Here is a 17,462-nt window from a genome sequence, read left to right on the forward strand (position 1 = left end):
GCATTCAATTGTTATATTCTAGTGTTTTGGGTAACCTTCAGGGAATGTGAATCAGAGGAAGAGCGTCGATGCGTTGGAGTGACCTAGTGAAGGAATTTACTCTCTGTACCTATGGAGAGAGCGGAAGACCGTGGGAATAATCGAACGACCGCTATTAAAAAAGTAAGCAAGTATATTATATTGTTTACTCGCTACATTATATACACATTGACTTCCCTAGACAAAAAGACGCCCCTAGGTGGCGCCAAAATGCCGCCCCATTTTTTTTTAATACAGTAGGTATTCTTAATCATTCTTTCATGACTCCAATATCTAAGATATGTGTTGTATGGATACATTACTAACAAAATATTATATACCACTAAAACATACAAAATTAAATCCATAAATATTTTTTCCCTATTTTTGTTGTTGTTTGTAATTTAGTGGCTTCTTACATGTCATTTTTGCAATACATTAATTTGCTGTATTCACAAATTAAGGGCGGTCCGTGCCGCTTTTCTTCTTCGCAAAACTTAGCAACATTTGTAACGATATTTTTAGCCTGAGATGGCAAATATTTAGGCATTATTAAATCGATTTATGGTCACCAAGGACGTCGAAGGGCAACGGAAGTAAACTAGACATAGCGAATCCGACAAAAAATTACATACCTGTTATAGTTCTTTTATGTTAATTAATATATTTTGTTTCCAACCAGTGAGCTGATTTTTTAAATGGAAATATATTTTCGTTATTACTAACTTTAGGTAGCTATTTCTATAAATATAGGTACCAAATGATTCTCCTCGATTTGCCGCCCTTCGAGTAACTGCCGCCCCCAAGCGACACTCACTGTATATACATTATGTATTACATTTTACAAAAACAAAATTTTAGCTAAAAAAGCACAAAGAATACGAATTTAATAATTTGAACCGAATAATGTTGAAAATTTTAAAAGTTTCAATGTATACATATTAATGGGAAATCAAATAGCAAATCCAGCAAATATTAACTGGATTGCGCAAAGAATTATTGTTTTATTATCCCATATATTAATACTTATGACAATACATAATCAATGCAGATTAAATTTAAAAAAAAAACTCTAATACTTATGTACCAGGCCATAGCTAAAACGAATTTTAAGCAGGGCATCAGAAATTTGAAATAGAGCACCAATTAAGACAACATAAAAGATGGGTAAAAATTACAAAAGCGAGATATTACTGTACGTGAAGTATTTTTATCTATGATCTTTCACTACGGTCACGATATGTCGGTAGTGAATATTATTGTGCGAAAAGAAAAGGAAGATAAGTCTAAAATCACTACATTTCAGGAGAGCCAAAAAAAGATTGAGTTTTGCACCACTTTGTACAGGAACTGTGGAACTTCTTTTTGAAATTTGTTGATTCAGAGACTTTGATTCGACTCATCCTTTTTCTCATGTATGCATATTATTATAATTTGGCATATTCAACTCATTTTTCAATTTGAATACTTATCTCCAATTTCCTTTCACATACAAATATTGTTGTTACTCGTCAGTAACAAATATTTTTGAAAATATATATATACAAATTGATATCAAAATACTTTAATTATGTTTTTACTCTTAGCTATGTAATGAAATTTGTGAGAAGTTTTACTTTCTTGGCGCAAAATTTGCTCGGTTTTTTTTTGTACGTTCGTATATTAAATTGTGCTCCAGGGCTGGAAACCAGATCAGAATAGAAATCAACGAGTTGATAGAGATAGTGGATGATTGCTACCTACTTTCTAGAGTTGTACAACTTGTAACTTAGAATTGAAGGTGGTTTGTGAATCACAACGTTTATACGAAAGGTATTTATTACACGGCTAATAAGTTTTCAGATCCCTCATTTAGTTAGTGTTACTGTTATAATACAGTAAAAAATATTCCCGATTTATTAAATTAAGTTTTCGCAAAAAATGAGTGTATCTAGCACACGCGATGAAAGTGAAACCTTTTGTTTTGTTCTCCATTCTCGGACACGCCGTCGTCTAGTTTTATCAGTTTTCTTATTCTTAATAAGTGCATTCGCATTTTTCTTTGCTATACTCGTTCGTTGTGCAGCTGGATTTGTAATAACTGAGTCGGAGAAGCTCAATAGTAAACACAAAAATTTATTTCGGTTACAGCGCTCGAAATGGAAAATTTTACGAACCGGAGCGCTAGTTATCAATTTTTACGTGTATTTTATAAAAATAAGTGTGTTAGATTTTGTGTTATGGCCTATCTAGCTCATACGGTAAAATTATTTTTTCCACGAGATGGAGCGATAATTTAAACAATTTCACGAACCGGAATCAGTCCATTTCGTGCCCTAATTTCGTATGGTTAAATGTAGTTTAGTTAAACGTATGAGTACGTCATGTGAGTTGACGGGAAGCTCTGATAGATTTCCTGAGTTTTCAGGCATTCGAAATTTGAATGGCCTTTTCTTGAAAATGTATATCACAAATAAAATTAATAAAACCAAATAATTATGGGTAACACTAGTAGAAGTGTAAAATTAATATGAGTATCTATAAGTATAATAATATATCTACAAAACTCAAAATATTAAAACATCTCCTCTGGTCCCTTGAATAAGTGATTAAAACATGTACTACAATTTTGATTAGTAATTAATAGTATTGTAAGATTGATTTATCACAAAGAACGTTTTGAAAAGACTTATTTATTTGATGACCGTTGAATTGTTTGTAGAATAATTATAATATGATTACAAGATAAAAAGAACTTTTTGCATACCTACCACGTTTTTTAAATTTTCTGTTGAATAATATAATCTTGACAATTCTATATATTAATAATTTAGGGCAAATAAGGCAACTGTCAACAAATCATTTTTTTGCTATTGTGCAACAAACAAACAAATATAGAATACTGAAATGTCATTTTGATTTCCATAGTAACGCACGTATATATTAATAATTTAGTTGCTAGGACCACTCCCTTAGCAACCAATAATAGTGGATCGGATTACGGATTTCTTCTGAAATAACTTTTCATACAAAACAGAATTAACTGAAAATGAATTCAATTCCGCTTAATACTTTGGACGCGGAAGACGCACACGGTGCGTAATGACCAGGCGGCCAATCGATATAATTAACGTGCATTTTAAAGGGGGCAATTAAAATCTCATTATCTATTCAGCAGCGAAAGCGTTAAAGATGGCTAAAAGTATTAAAAGAATGCATTGGCATCGTGTTCTGATATATTCTAAAAGTTTCAAATGTCTAGCTAGTCGGGAAGTTAGTTAAAAATCGATTGCAAGATTTGTACTGGACAAACAACCACCGGACAAACAAGAATACGACTTAATAAAAACGTTGTAATAATATAATGTCCGAGTGCAATAATTAATTCAAAATGCAAAATCGAGCAATAATTTATTAATAGTGTTAGTGGCGTGTCGCGCATACGAATGAATACTTCCGTTACCTACGTTTGTTTGCTTGGTTCCGCTGCGACTAATAAAACTAATCGACTCTCCAAAATGAGTCAAAAGGAATGCGCAAGGATGGCGAGCGAGTCAGTAGGTGACTCGTTGGCGATGACACCGTGCCGCTTGCATCGGCCGCCTCCGAATCAAATGTGTGCCGACGACCCGGTATTCGATCCGTGTGCCGATTTCAACGACCTTTCAATTTTAATCCGAACGTTACCCATGAAACCGCAAGTCGTGGTTAACAGTTTTCAATGTTTGTTGTGCATTGTTGTGGGCGAGGTTCTTTCAGATAACTGCCAATATTAGTATTACTGTAAGCAGTTATAAATCTACTACCTACCTATACAATAGTCAATATTATATGAGTCGCTGAGTACTGCAAGTATAATTATTAATGAATAATGATATAGGACTTAGGTTTAGTTATTGACACGTAATTGTATATTATCCATACTCTGACTCAAACACAAATTGAAAAACAATATGTGTATTTGTCAGACCCAGGATTCGAACCTGGGACCCACGACACTATAGGCTAGCGCTTAAGCCACGCTGCCATCGTGGGTGTAGATAAACATCTACTGTCTTATAAAATAAATGAGTCACTGAATATTATAATGATATAGGACATAGATTTAGGTTACTGACAGCTATCTCTAGACAAAGTTATGAGTTATGACAGTTCCGAGAGTTCACTCGGATTCATAAAATGAATATGTGTATTAATTAAGGCGCTAAGTACCAAAAATAAAAAAACTGACATTTTTATAGAAAAGTGTTCTACATACTAACGCCAATAACTTCAACTATGGTCTAAGTGCCTCAAGCAAGTCAAAAAAATACAGCAAAATATTTAAACCTGCCGACGTTGTAAGTCCGTTGGCCTGTTTTATTTATAATGGTGTAAATAGCACTACAGTGGTCAACCTCATTCAATATAAAATGGCTGACGATGGTGTGTTGACACTTGCGAGTTCTTAATACCTAAAATTATAGAAGCTGCCGTGATTGCTTCACACTGTAAAACCACATTTTTCAAAAGGTCTGCTTCATGAAATTTTACTGCAATGACTCGGTATTTTGTAACTACAGGCAATACTACTTTTTGGTACTTAGAGCCTTAATTAATACAGGTATTCAAATGGTCGAGTTTAAAAACGTAAATTTACAAAAATATAAAGGTACGTGGGTACCTACACGTAAATAGGTAGACATTATCAATCAGTGGTGCGTTAAACTTAGTATTATTATGTAAAAACCCGTAGAGACCTCTTCATTTCAAGTTCATAAAAAATCAACAATACAGATCATTGCGTGATAATAATTATGTATATAACCTATCGATTATGACATATCTACATATCCCCTAGTACTTAGAAGGTTTACTTTGTCATAATCATAGATAGAAACATCTTATTTTTACGAAACATACTTTTACAATGTTTATTTGTTACCCATAAGAATCGTTTGACTTGCCTACCCCGTATGATTAGGTGATAATAAATATTGTCGGTGCTTATATCACAGTTTGTCGTGATGCTCCTAACGCCATATTTGATTGCATAACAGGACTGATTGTCAAGTATGGCGTCTCATCAAATAACATCCCAATAACCCAGTTAAAACCCATTGGTTCGAGTAATTGAATAAGTTCTCAGTTCATCCAGCTGCAGCAAACGGTTACAAAAATGACTACTAATCGATGTAACCTATTCTAAATTAAAGTAAGTAATATCAATTCATAATGCATACCTACATAATATATTGTAGACTATAATATTATATAATAAATTATTAATATACTTAATATTATGTGCAGGTCCTTCCTTACATATCGAAAAATTAAGGAATACAAGTATAAATATAAAAAGGAAATCCAATAATCATCAATATCAAGTTTTTATAATATAAGGAAAAACATACTTTCCATTATTCAGTGAAAACAGCATTATTAAAATTAATTGGGGTAATAAAATGATCATTTTTCATACAACATTATTCATTTGTGCAAATTTATAGATTTTATATAAAAAAAATTCTCTATTGACTTAGTAGACAATGAATGATTCATATTGTATTGCTAAGGACCATAAGATGTAAAAATATAGAACGGCAATCGTGTGTCTTGATAGAAGTCGTTTTATTACTCGTGTCCGGAAAGTTGTATGTATGCAGTTCGCCGTATAACACTTCACCGTGTAATGTTGTATCGGAAATATAATATGGTAGTATATTAAAGACCGTCCAACATCTTTGGGTCGTACAGTACTGAGATAAAATTCATGTCTAAATGAAACACGGTTCTTGTCTATTTAAAAAATAGCCGATATACTGGATTAGTTGTTAGGGTTAGGTTTTTATTCTTGAAGGAACATTATCGTCTGAAATTCTCCTTGAGCAACATGTAATTTTTTCATCTCGGTGCTATAAATAGAGATGACCGTATAGTATACGGTTATCGTATATGCTCTTTCCGATAAGAAAGCTCATGGCAAACTGTGCTACGGTGAAATGTAATACGTTAAATTTACATGTAACCTTTATTACCGTATATTATGTACTACCGTATGTGGTGCAACTTTTTAATAGCACTTTTCGCAATAATAATATCTATAATATAATATGTAAGTAAACCGCATATAAATAGGATGTAATTGAGTACCTACTTAATTTATTCAAAGTTAAAATATTTATAATGACTTTCATTGACGCTTATGGTTAATCTGTTCTACAATCAAATAAAATCGTACTCAATATATTTATTTTTATTTTTAAAGACACTCATTAGCCGCGTTATTTAACTCTTCGGCTTCGTTACTAACATCCTGGAGAGGATGAGATCACTGGTGGCCAGTATTGCCAACTATCATTGCCAAAAATATGCCAGACAAGGTAATACAATAAACTAATAATTGGCAGAGAAAAATGCTAGATTTCCTAGAAGTTTACTAATATCAAATACATACTACATAATGTTCTATTGTCCGACAACAAGAAATCAGCGATAACACGATGTCGCTGTTGTAGTCGCATGTAAAAGACTTCTAGTAACGTACCTGTTATGGCGGCAACGTGTTCTAGAGGCGTATTTAAATAATGTATCGGCTCTTCTTTTAGATGCGAACCCTTTTCTTCTTCGCAATAAACCAAAAGTTTACTAATAATAACTCTAACATCACTCCTGATCGTTTTTATTATTACATATGTTTATTATAAAAAGCTTCACATTACGTAAATTTACAGGTCCCTACACCATGGGAGCGTAAAATAAATAATTACAAGATAAAAAAAACTTTTTATATAAGTACAATGTTTTTAAATTCTGTTGAACCATATAAACCTGACTTGACTAGCTCAAACGACCAAAAAAATTGTACTTGACATGTCATATTGATATCCATAGTAACGCACGTATATATTAATAATTTAGTTGCTAGGACCCCAGACCCCTAATGGCAACCAATAATGGTGTCGAAACAACTTTTCATACAAAACAGAATTAACTGAAAATGAATTCAATTCTACTTAAAGATGGCTAAAAGTATTAAAAAATGTATTGGCATCGTGTTCTGATATATTCTAAAAGTTTCAAATGTCTAGCTAGTTGGGAAGTTAGTTAAAAATCGATTGCAAGATTTGTACCGGACAAAGAACCACCGGACACATAAGATTACGAGCTAAGAAAAACGTTGTAAAATATATATTTGTGGGTGTTCCTCATTTGAAAACGGAAGTGCGATTAGCAGCACTAGATTGTTAGTTCACGGTTTTAACACGTCGACAAGAAGTTCTTGTTAGACTGGAATACGCATTCATAACAATACTATTTCACCTCTCAGTTATTTTTTTCTGGCTTGACAAAATTGATTGAGTGTGTATGTATTTAAAAGATTTATTTGTTCATTTTTTTAACAATTACAAATCACATAACATTTTCTTAAATCAACCACTCTTTCCATATCTCATCAGTCTCATCACATTCAAAATTGCATAGCTAAATAAAATTAGTCTCTTAAAATATACCTCGATGACCATTCTATAGTTTTAATATACTATGATGAGGACCTACTAACTTTTAATACCGGTATTGAATCAGTGAGGTCGCATATTTTATTTGCTCATTAATATTATGAAAAGTGAAATTTCTTCGAGATTATTCATTCATTCAACTAGTAGGAAAATCAAAATTTTGGTTCATTTCACTGAATATTTAAGAGGCAGATATGTAATTAATTTTTAATAGTCGTGCCTCATAAGACTGTATCGATATGCTTAGCGGAGTCAGTGACGTCCCGTTGGGGTAGGCAGATTGAGCGTCGCTTGGGGGCGGCAGTTACTCGAAGGGCGGCAAATCGAGAAGTATCATTAGGTATATTTAGAAATAGCTACCTAAACTTAGTAATAACGGAAATATCGCTCCATTAAAAAAAATAGCTCACTGGTTGGAAACAAAATATATTAATTAACATACAAGGTTTAACAGGACTGCATTTTTTTTGTCGGGTTCACGATGTCTAGCTTACTTCCGTTGCCCTTCGACGTTCTTGATGACCAGAACTCGATTTAACATTGTACTTGGACGTCACGTCCATGATGACCAGCAATTATACGTGCAGATTTGCGAATTATAGGTAGGTACATACATACTTACCTAATTTAAAATTTATCAAAACTTAAACCCATTAGTATTTAAATAAAAATTCTATCATTTACCCATGGTCGATAGTATTAATATGAAAAGTATTAAGCTCCTCACAATAAACTTGAGATAAGTATGTACACATTGTGTATATACGTAGTATGACTAATTAGGTTGAAAATTAGACTGAGGTCCCTTCATAGAAGCATTAAATTGTAAATTATGTTTTAAAAATAACATAGCTTAGCAATTGGTTTACTTTGTCATGATTCCATTTGTAAATTTTGAACGATGCAACATTGCAGAAATTGCTCGATGGTAACTACTATTCCGATTTTACTTTGTATTAAGTATGTGTGTTTCATAAAAAAATCCATCACAGTTGTGCAGTGGTAAATGAAAGGTTCAATCTCGTATAATGAAAAATATGAGTATGTATCATCATCATCGGCCTGAATCTATCCACTGCTGGCCTCCTCAAGCTGCTTCCACTTGTCTCGGTCCTGTGCGTCTCGTTACTCTTAGATATTTTACTGATGAAAGGATGATAAAAATACTGTATAAAAAATGAGGCGGCATTTTGTCTAGGGACGTCACTGAGCGGAGTTATTTATTTGAGACGCATCCACTATGCATGGCAATCTTAGGCATTAGCGGGCGATTAAGCGGGGTGCAAAAGGGGCAACCTTTCTTATAATGTGACTGATACATGACAATGACAGCATGATAATTGGAATCGTACTTTTCAAAATATTCTACTAAGCATAAACGTAACATAAACAATTCTAAACCTAAATGGTTGTGAGCTTCTTCTTTTGGATGTTATCGCCAAATACGTTTAACCTGGAATTCTGTTTACAATCAGTCGACGTATTTTTTATGACGTCTGCCATTTTTACCACGTCTTTATTATCTCGTATTCTTGTTTGTCCAAGATTTGTATTGGACTATTGAAGATTTTTAACTAACTTCCCGACTAGCTAGACATTTCAAACTTTTAGAATATATCAGAACACGATGACAATGCATTCTTTTAATACTTTTAGCCATCTTTAATCAGAATTGAATTATTCATTTTCAGTTAATTCTGTTTTGTATGGAAAGTTATTTCGGAAAAAAATTCGTAAAATGTAAAACACTATTATTGGTCGCTAAGGGGGTCCTTGCAACTAAATTATTAATATATATGTGCGTTACCGTGGAAATCAATATGAAATGTCAAAATGACATTTCAGCATTCTATATTTATTCAGTATTTCTATCAAGTAAAAAAAAGTATTTATTAATACATATAATTGTCAAGTTTATATGATTCAACAGAAAATTTAAAAACGTGGTAGTTATATGAAAAGTTCTTTTTATCTTGTAATTATTTACGTTTTGATATTGGCTAAAACACAAGGCGCTGCAAATTGATGCAGACGGAGATTTCACTTGATTCAAAATGTATTCAATTGGAATCAAGCAAGAACCAACTCAGTTCGAGTCAAATTGTGTCTGAGCACTAAGCTGGATGCTTCTAGGTCTTATATGGTCTAGGATTATAAAATGACTATTATTCGGAAGCTCATTTACACGTTCAGCATACTTATTGATTACCAAACTTAGCACTCTCACGTCGATTGCTTCGTCCCCGTACCTCCTACGTAACAGCACCGTGTCGCAAATGACGGGTGTTATTTGCTCTCTGTTTATAGGAAGCGTCCTTCCTAGTTATCATTATGTGGATATTTGGTGTACCATGGGGATTCGGCAAGGGGTGATATTTAGTGTCCCGCTTTTGTAAAAATGGTTGAAAAACACTGTCTACAAACTTTTGCACAATGTTAGAAGTTTTAATGAATTAAATAACGATGAAACGAACAGTTGTAAATAATTATTGACCGCAGACGAAGAACAGTGTAATTTTTTAATTCCAGGATTTTTTATCATTTTTTCGTTTACTTTCCGGCTACGGATGGATAAGTCATTTAATTGGCTGTAGACTACAATTATACAAAAAAAGCTAACTCCAATCCGTAATTTATCAAACGTTGTGATGAAACAAAATGATCATTACACAATTATCATTATTTTGTAGTGTAATTATTAATGGTGAACATTATTCATTCAAAAGAACAGTGAGCGGATAATAATTTTGAATAATCTGTAAACGTAACGGATTAGGACAAACCGTTTCAAGTAGGGTCGCGGTTAACGTCTTGACACTCTTGACTGTCGGCTTTCAAGAGTAAAATCTATCATACAATAGAACGGGGTATTGATTGAATATCATAAATAAAACATGCAAACGCATACTGGATCAATAAATATTATATATTATGTGGGCTTTATGGGTCATGTGTCATTTTGATCGCCAATTGACCACGATTCACGCCTTCGAAACTAGATCACATCTTGGTTATTGTTGGACGATAGGGAAGAGAATAAATAATATTGACATCGCTGTGAATACATTAATTATTATGTACATAATAGGTTTACATAAAAAAGCGAATTACTTACACGCTACATAATGTCAGTGAAACATCTACAGATAAACTTTTTATAGACGTATCGACTTGAAAATGCATTGACTTATAGGTAATAGAACAGCCATCCCACAAAAGTAAATAAAAAAGTAAACAACCATGTTCGATCCTAAATGGAGCACGTGGAGGTTTTACTATCAGTTTTTACTAGGAATAGTTGTTAGACATTCGCTCAACATATTGGATTCTTACACTGAATGAAATAGACATTGAAAAAACAGCATACATTTTTTTTGATCTACTGCTAGTTTGAACCCGCATCCCACGACTGCGTATTTATACAAAGACGGCCGCTTTGCGAATTAGGGCATTAAATCTAACATCCCAATATTAAAATATAGACGTTTGCAGAATATGTCAAATACAATAATACAAATTTGCCATAATCACCCTTTTTTGAATCCAGGTAGAATTCATTTTTAAACTAAGACCTACATACAAAATGTTTATCGTAAACGTGTTATCAGATTGAAATATAGGTAGAGTCGATTTGAAAGGTAAGTCAAGCAGCGATTTTTTTATAACGCAGATGACGTAATCGATTCGTCATACTATTTAAAAAGGGGCATCAGAACAGTTAAAACCAGTCATACAATTATTAAATAAATATTAAGTATTAAATAAATTAATTATTAAATAAATAAATAAGTGTGTCAAAAACATTTATTTTGTGTCATCACTGCTATCTTCAATAAAAAATGTACCGGGTAGAGATGCATTCTTATTATTACTAAGTACGTTGTTAGATAGAGTTTATGATTTTTATTTCCCATTTATCATAGAGGACCTTAAAATAGGTCAGTGCCTAGGGCCTCCAAGTTCCTAAACCCGCCACTGGATAAGACAAAGCGGAAATACGCATTGCTACTGCAACAAATGTCCGCAAACCATCGGCATTGTCAGTTGGAACCGATGAGATTTGATTCAACAAGTTTTTCCCGATGGCACAGAATAATCTTCTAAAACCCTACAGGCATAAGCGTAGTAAATAAAGAGGTGGGGTTTAATATTAAAAAATGCTACCTAGTGAATGGTTTGCAATAAAATTTAAATAAATTCCAATAATCGATAATGCTGAATTTTCTAAAGACACGAACAGTTTTACGACTGTACCAATGGCATACTGAAATTTAACGCGTTTTCAATCGTTATAATATTCTCCGGACATAATAAGCCGGTTGAAGGTTTTTCTAAAGTTATAATATACCTAGGTATTATATGGACAAAATTATCAAAATTTAAAATTCGCTTCATATATCTTAATTCATAATCTAATTTTGTGAAATTGAGTCATTATCATGTGAAATTTTATTTCTTTAATAAGTATAGCAGTAACTCATATTGTCTATTTAATAAAAAAAAATACATTACATCGTCTTTGGAGGTAAACTTTTAAAATAACTTGTTTCGAGCATTAAAAAAATTAATTTAAAAAACAAAAAGTATATAAGTATTATTATAAAATTTATTTTAATATTTTAATCACTTGACTAAGAAATGCTAGTAAATAACTAATTAGTCTCTCCAGTAAAGTTGTCGATAAGAGCTTATCACAGTTTATCTCTCGCATACAGATATTATTAATGCTCCAATATTCGCTAATATTTTCTAGTTCATTGTGTCAGTGAGACATTTTAGTCCACCTGAAAGAATGAGAGGTAAAGATCAAATCTGCCTTAATATTTATTGTATTATGGCAACACGTTCCCGTTATTCGCGGCAAGAGCGATAACGGTTGAGAAAAAATCATTGTAAGTAATGTAAGCCGACTCAGATTTGCTTTTATAATTTCGACGTAAGTAGGTATTAAAAAAAAAACACCGTGTACCGAACAATTGTTTTGTTCTTAGACGAAAACAGTGAAGCATGTTTTTTGTTGTGTTTGTTGATGACCTAAAATCATTTTTAATTAATATTCCATTTGCTATTCTAAAGCCGACACGAGCATTTAAATAAATTTGGCTCTGCTAAAATATTCAGCTTAATCCATCTATTACAAAAATTCACCAACGTGCGCCGTCTGAGTCCATTCCAAACGAAATGAAATCTAGATCCTATAGGCTGATCTAAGACTTGTAGTAGGGTACGGAATTCCCTCGCTACTTGAACGATGATAATATAAATGCAATATTAAGTTTAATCGATTTGGCTCAGTGGAAAACCCTTGGATTTTATTTAAGAATTACTCTTACTCTTAGAGGACATACTGTTTGCCGATAACCGATTAATTAATTATCTTTTACGTGGAGAATTCACTATTTGACCTTTAAAACTATATCTCTAAACTGACCACACGTTCTTATAATAATATTATGCTTGGAGTGTAGCTGATAATATACAATCAAAGACAGAGTTTATTTTTCCAATTTTGATAATTAATAGTGTTATGTTCGAAATATATATTGACTCAAAATTATTTTTTTATAGAATTAAATTATTAATTTATCGTAAAAGTGGATACATATTTAATTACGGAGATAAAAACAAACAAACGATAAGCTTGGTCATAAAAAATAAGTGAGCCACACAATAACGCCATAGTTACGTTTTTACGTGTACAAAATTCACGTGGAATCCGTAATCAAAAAATTAGTAGAATCTCTTGAGGCACCTGTGTGGAAATGCTTTAAAAATGGGTGTCCGGGGTGTCCCATAATATGATATAATCATTATAAATATCTTAAAGACTTTCCGGTGTACGTACTATAATATTGTTATACACGATTGTTTGACATTAATGTTAGAATATTAAATTATTTAAAAAAAATGATAATATAAATTAAATTAAATTTTACCCACTGTGGCCCACGACGGTCAAGCGATTACGCGCCAGGCTTATAATATCGTGGGTCCCGACTGGGAAATTCACATGTTATGTAGGTATAATGTATCTAAAGTATGGATATACTGGGTTAAACAAGCAGAAAAATACAACATTTTGTTAATACAGTCTCTGTGGTCTTATATGGTAAAAAAATCTACAGGTTGGCTTATTAGTCGATATATATTTCGATTATCAATACCGAAATAACTTATGGCTAATAAACCAACATGTAGAATCTAATATAATTTATAGATTTTGTAAGATGGAATTCTACACAGAACAATGTTTAAATACAATACAAATAAAACAGTTACAATGTTTAAATATTTCTTCACCTAGGTACAGTTAGTTTTATTGACATTTTTATATTGATTTGACAGCTTTGGCACAAATTCCAACTACAACGTTTTGAAAATATTGTTTATACCTTTGTAAGTAGCATGTGAGAAGTCATAAAGCATGATAATATATTATTATTGTATATGAAAATATTGTTTATTGTCATACATAGCTGTTGTCAATGTGCTTTCACCATTTAACTTTAACGGTGAACAGTTAAGTGGCGTGTCATACTGAAATACAAAATACTTAAATGAAAAGCTTTTTCGATAAATGCAACCGTATTAATCAGCCGCATCCTCAGAGTTTAATAATATATAATATATGAAAATATAATAATATGTTCATAATGTCTACACTCAGTGGTTCACTCACGGGTACCTAACCTATGAGCGACCCCAAGTGAGGTCGCCAAGGCTTTTCTGTGTGGGTAAACATCATAAAATATTGATTTTGAAAGATTGATTTCTGGGAAAGTATTTATTTTATTCATTTCTTATATGTTCCCAGCATTCCCGATGAAGTAAAAATATGAAATCTTGGAACTACAAAAAGATGCATAAGAAGGTGGGTCGCTAAGCAGATAAAATGGCAATGGGCTGGACATGTCGCTAGGCGAATGGACAGCCCATGGATAAATGCCGTCATACAATGGTACCCAAAAGGCACTAAACGCTCACAGGGATGCCCTAAAACCCGCTGGATAGACAAACTCACAAAGTTCGGTGGATGTACGTGGAAGACAAGAATTAGGGAAGGAGAATAGTGGAGATAGCTATGGGGAGGCCTTCATCCAACAGTGGATAGACCCCGGCTGATGATGGTGATGATGATATGTGTAAATAAACAATTTTTTTTCATCTTTCATAACTCATGTCGAGGATAAATTACTGAGTTAACTAATAGAAACAGAAACGATATAATTAAAAAGTTTATGGTTTGAATATAAAGTAAAAGATAAAACAGCCATAAAGCTTTTCTAATGAGACAATCGTAACCTGTGACTGGCATAAATAGTTAATTATTGAAATATTCTATTTACAGTACTAGGTAATTGTACACTTCTTATCATGGCCCCCACATCCTGAACAGTGCCCCCAGGCTAGGATCTTTGGCGGGCCCCCCTACCTATCGCTAAGGATAAATTCAGTGTGATGCTCTACAGTAGCGCTTTCCAGATGGTGTACACGGTAAAATTAATGTGTATATTTAGTATTTTTTGTATATTTTAATACATCCATTTGAATTATGGAGTAGTCGAGTATCAATACACAATTAAAAATTTTATCGTACAACCACATGATTTTAAATAATAACATTATTGAAGGGAAATAGTGCCGCAGGTCACTTTATTTACTTTTAAAGCAAATTTGTGATGTGTGTTTATCTCACTTATCTGATCGACTCGCCTCGCCGGGCCCCTCCTCAGCGCGGGCCCCCAGGCTAGAGGCCTGTCAGTCCCCCCCTTGTGGGGGCCATGCTTCTCATAAATAATAAATAAAATTCCAAATTCTTGAGAATTATATTTAGTTCAAAGACCATGTAGGGCAAATTGCTGATATAACTACTAAACAGGTCAAATCAGCGAGGTTAAATTTTCGAACTGATAATAAGTAGGTATAATTTTTTTGACAGGATATTTACCACTATACTACCGAGGACGATACATCATATCTATACACCCACTATGGCCGCGTGGCTTAAACGCCAGCCTATAGAGTCGAGGGTACCAGGTTCGAATCCTGGGTCTGGCAAGTACACATTGTTTTTCAATTTGTGTATGAGTCAGAATATGGACCTAATAGGTTGAGCAAGATGCTGACATCCATTTCTCGTAAAAATAAATAATCTGTTAATACAAACCTCCACTCTGTGGGGGGCCATATGATCCTATTAGGATCGGACATGGTCGAAAAAATATTTTTTTATGTAGTATAATAATTAATATATGAATAGTCAATATAAGTACGTTGTAACAGAAGAAAAATAAATATCTTCACAAAATGAGGTTAGTTAACACAAATAGTAATAATTAATCATGCATCTTTTAAATTTTAAATAATGCGTCGATTTGGTAAGATGATATTAAATTCAACATAATGCGGAAAAGAGACTTTGGTATGCGAATGTTGGCAATTATTTGTAGGTTTTTATTAAATTTAGATTCGGTATTAAAGTTGAATTGTTGCAATATGAAAAGCACTCGACAAGGTTACCCCACACGAACAAGGTCAATGCTAAATTTAGTAAAAAAAAACAAACAAATAAAAACATTACACGTAATAAATGACAATAGATGTGTGTGTATTATTTCTGTCATATTATTAAAGAAGTGACTCTATAACAAAAGTACAATCATTAAGCCAAAATCGGATTTTTTTGGGATACTTACTATTTTTTTATTCAACGAATAATTCGCAAGTTTTAATTATTGAACATAGGTACATTTATAATACATGTAATTACAGTAATCCTTATTTTGATTTAAAATTCAAAAGCCGATCGCCAATAGTAGCTAAATTTGGTAAGCACTTCAGTGAATATTAAAAGCCATTAGTTAAAATTTGTCATAATTAAGTATGACTCTTTTAGCATAGTGGTTATATGTGCATGGGCGCGATATCCTAGATATGCAGGTTCGATTCCTGTGGGGTGTCTAACTTTTTTCAAAAAGATTTTTTGTAAAAAAAATTATGTATGTTCAATTTGTCATGTGATTAAAATCGTTTAAAATTACGACAATAATAATTATTACAATTGTCATCAGTATGTTAATATAATTCAGAATTAATAATTTTAAAACATTCACAATTCGTTCGTAACAATGTTATCAATAATCTTCTTCCATCTAGAGTATCTAGAATTTAGAGCGATCTTACGCTGATCTTATTGTTAATTCAGTCACTTCCTTGATGATGTCACTCGATCTGGAAGATTCACACCCTCGCAACCTCTATTAACCTTTGATGTCATTAATGATTACTCTTATCTCTAGACTGCACAGATTGCTTCTAACAAGTGACCGAAATGCATTAATTAAATTCAAGCTTTTCCAGTATATATCGATATCGTATTGGAATAAAAGTATTGATGCCAAAGTATTGAAATATCGGTCAAAAAATATCGATACACATGTAGATACGGCATGCGCATGTAAGTATATCTGTTTCAAAAATGGAAAACATGCCGCTATTATCTATAGAATTTTTTTCCAATAGATTACCTACCTAGAAATATTGTTTCAGTACATATTATTGATCGATAGTTTGTCACGCACTGTACACACTGAGCGGCAATTCTATTCGCAGCCTGAGGCACTCCCATCCGGGGATAAGAAACGCAAGAATCCAGATCTTGAACTAGTTAATCCGGCGTTGCCAGTAGAGTGGAGCTATATTTTCATTGAATTAGCTTGTCTACATAATCTTACTATTTATTATTTGTCATTACAACATTCCTAATATTCCGTTTCTTGGATAAAATTTACCCGTATGCTATTAGTTATTACAACACTGATATCAATATTATCAACTACTACTTTTGGTTAATGTGTCGCAGAGGTGGACATGAGGTTTTACAACTTTCTTTTTAGACCAAACCAAACCTAACCTAACCTAATCTAACCTACCCCAACCTAATATTACCTCATATAATCTTAGTTT

The 17,462-nt window shown here is 32.7% G+C and overlaps 1 protein-coding gene across 1 annotated transcript in view; it reads right to left on the reverse strand.

Annotated features, from left to right (window-relative positions):
• The window catches only part of LOC147079827 (uncharacterized), a 119,095-nt gene that overhangs the window by 48,411 nt on the left and 53,222 nt on the right, over positions 1-17,462 (reverse strand). The gene's annotated exons all lie outside the window — the stretch shown is intronic.

This window comes from Rhyacophila brunnea, unplaced genomic scaffold, assembly GCF_057557595.1.
Source record: "Rhyacophila brunnea isolate RB1 unplaced genomic scaffold, BYU_Rbru_1.0 scaffold_1, whole genome shotgun sequence".
NCBI classification, from domain to species: Eukaryota; Metazoa; Arthropoda; class Insecta; order Trichoptera; family Rhyacophilidae; genus Rhyacophila; species Rhyacophila brunnea.